This window comes from Cricetulus griseus, chromosome 4 (assembly GCF_003668045.3).
Source record: "Cricetulus griseus strain 17A/GY chromosome 4, alternate assembly CriGri-PICRH-1.0, whole genome shotgun sequence".
NCBI classification, from domain to species: Eukaryota; Metazoa; Chordata; class Mammalia; order Rodentia; family Cricetidae; genus Cricetulus; species Cricetulus griseus.
In genome coordinates this window covers 168735574-168738528 of record NC_048597.1, presented here as the reverse complement: position 1 = coordinate 168738528, position 2955 = coordinate 168735574, and the positions used below count along the sequence as shown (strand labels likewise).

Here is a 2955-nt window from a genome sequence, read left to right as displayed (position 1 = left end):
AGTCATCATGACCACAGCAAATTTTATTTAAAAAGCAAACATTTAATTGTGTGGCTTATAGTTTCAGATTTTAGTCTATTATCACCTATTATGACATGGCAGTGTGTAGGCAGGCTTGGTGCTGGAGAAGGAGCTGAGAGTAGGTCTTGATCTGCCAGAAATAGGAAGGAGTCTGAGTGTCACATTGAGTAAAGCTTGAGCAAAGGAGACCTCAAAGCCCACCCCCACAGTGACACACTTTATCCAACAAGTCCATACCTAATCCAGCAAAGCTACACCTCCTAATAATAAAATGTCCTATGAGCTTATGTGCACCAATTACATCCCACATTCCACTCCCTGTCCCCCATAATTTTGTCAGAATGCAAAATTCATTTAGTCCAGCTTCAAATGTCCTCATAATAATTCCCAGTCTCAATGGAATTAAACTGCCAATGTTTAAAAATCCAAATTTCAAAGTCTCTTCTGAGATTCATACAATCACTTAACTCTAATCTCGATAAAATCTAAATAAAAAACAGGTCATATACTTCAAACATATAATGGCATCAGGTATACATTACTCTTTCAAAACATTGGGAAGAGAGCATGCTGTGAAAATACTAAACCAAAATAAGTCCAAAAACCAACAGGGCAAAATCCATACTCGGCATCTTCATGTCTGATGCCAAAATGCTACTCAAATCACCAACTCCTTTCAGCTTGGTTGACTGCAACACATTTCTTTCTCTTGGGCTGATTACACTCCCCATTAGCAGCTTTCCTGAGGAGGCATCCAATGACTCTGGCATCTCTAAAATCTTGGGATCCAAGGCAAACCAAGCTTTTCCTTCAGAGCTTCAAACAACGGCCTATCTGGAACTCCATTTAGGGACACCCCTGGCACATGCCTGGCCTCAGGGTCTTTCCTTAGTCACCCTGATAAGTGGGCAAAAAGTACAAGTAGCATGATCAAACTGAGGATGCTGAGAGAAAGATGAGAGAGTCTGAGAGGAGAGGTGGAGAGAGAAAGAGAGATGCTAGTCAGCCCCAGAGGAAGCAGAATGTGTGGAAAATGAGGTAACAAGCCATGAGCCACGTGGCAAAGTATAGTTAAGAAATATGGGTTAATTTAAATAGAAGAGTTATCTAGTACCCAGCCTGAACTATCACCCAAGCATTTATAATAAATATAAGACCCTGTGTGTTAATTTGGAAGCAGCTGATGGTATTTGGTAATAGGTGTGTGGGACAGGAAAACGCAGCCTACATCTCTCCTTGATTCTAAAGCAAGAATCACATGGGGGAAAACTGCCAAGTTCTGAGGCTTACTGAGGCTAGAACACGGCCCCCTTGTTCAAATATGTCTGTTTTCCATAGCTTCATTCACTGCCTATATTGGCTGTCCTGGAACTTGATAGATACCAGTCTGGCCTTGAATCAGAGATCTTTTAATTACATCTTCACCAGCTTTCTGTTTTTGATGGTTCCTTCACTTCCTAAACTTGGCTGTACTAGAACCTAAACTAGGCTGTACTAGGCTGACCTCAAACTCAGGGATCCACTTCACTCTAACTCTGGAGTGTAAGGATTAAGACATAGACCACCACAACAGGCGCTAAGCTTGTTGTTGTTGTTGTTGTTGTTGCAAACGGATCTTTTATTTTCCAGTCAGCCAACAGTTTTGGACTTGGGGCTTTCTTCCCTTCTTCCGCAGTGACTGTCTTTCTCCTAAGAAAGCAATGAATCTGCCCCCAGCTTCATCCTCTTCAACCTTTTTGACCAATGGGCGTGAATTTCTGATAAAAGTGATCTTACCAAGCTTAAATTCGTAGTTAGGAATCCCTCTTTTAATGTCTCCTGGCTTGATGGGGGAGGGACTGGCTCAACCCCTTCCTTCCTTCCATTCCGTCTATTCCCAGAACCAGAGAAGGCACGGAAGCCCACCTCTCCAGTACAGCCACTGTGGTCAGCTTTTCTCCCTCTATTGACTCCTCATGCTGCACTGGTCTTTCTGGTTCTTTGTAGCCCAAGGGAGCATCAAAATCTACATTCATGTCACATTCAATAATGGACACAGCCTTGTCAGGTTTGGTCTCCATCACCCGCAGTTCATAGATCTTTTCATTGTAATTGATAGCAATCACATCTCCAGTGGTCAGACAGGCAAAGTTTCTCAATGCATTTTCTAACGCTGCTTTAGGGTTGGTGATATCCAGGAAGTCCGGGCTCTGAGGCTGGAACTTAGAGTAGGCAGCCACTTGAAAGTTGATGCTCTCCACCTGAACCAGGCCTCATTCTTCCAACAGCAAATTCTGCATCAACCAGTGGAGGAGGTAACAGATGCCTTCATCAGCAACAAATTCCAGTACACCGCAGTATGTCATTCGGTCTGAGTTCTTATTGGTCAATTTAAACATAGGACAGGTAATGCTGAGCCGGCTGAGTTGATCGAGGACAGAGGGCGGCATAATTATCTTCCCTCCTTTCTCCACATCTGACCTGTCATTAGGCCCTGCTAGCATAGACGCGGAGAAGCAGCGGTACTGCGTAGAGAAGCGGTTCTGGAAGACCCGGGGAATTGGGTGGTCAAACATGTTGAAAGAGAACATGACTGACAGTACTTGGTGACACTGCTTCTCTTCGTGAACCTTACAATAGAAACCCAGAGCTCCCTCTTGGCTTTAAGCTTTTATAATTGTTTTTCACAAGTTGGAAACAGCTAGGTGTGATCTTGCTACAAGGTCACCAATCCCTTTATTCCATTTCTAATTCTGTGTACCTCTTTGAACATGGAAATAGCTACATTTTACTTCCTGGTGCTCCATTTCTCCTCAAATTGTACATTTTGTATTTTTCCTGCAGAGCTTGCTCCTTTTCATTATAAATCTTTTTAAGCATGAACACTCATAACCACATGAAAGTCTATACTAGGCTCTTCTGAGTTTTTCACTACCAGTGGAATAATCCAAACCT

General features: G+C 42.9%; 1 pseudogene; it reads right to left on the bottom strand.

The window, feature by feature from the left end:
• Positions 1 to 1621: 1621 nt before the first annotated feature.
• On the bottom strand, positions 1622 to 2629 carry LOC100762700 (annotated as a pseudogene).
• Positions 2630 to 2955: the final 326 nt, after the last annotated feature.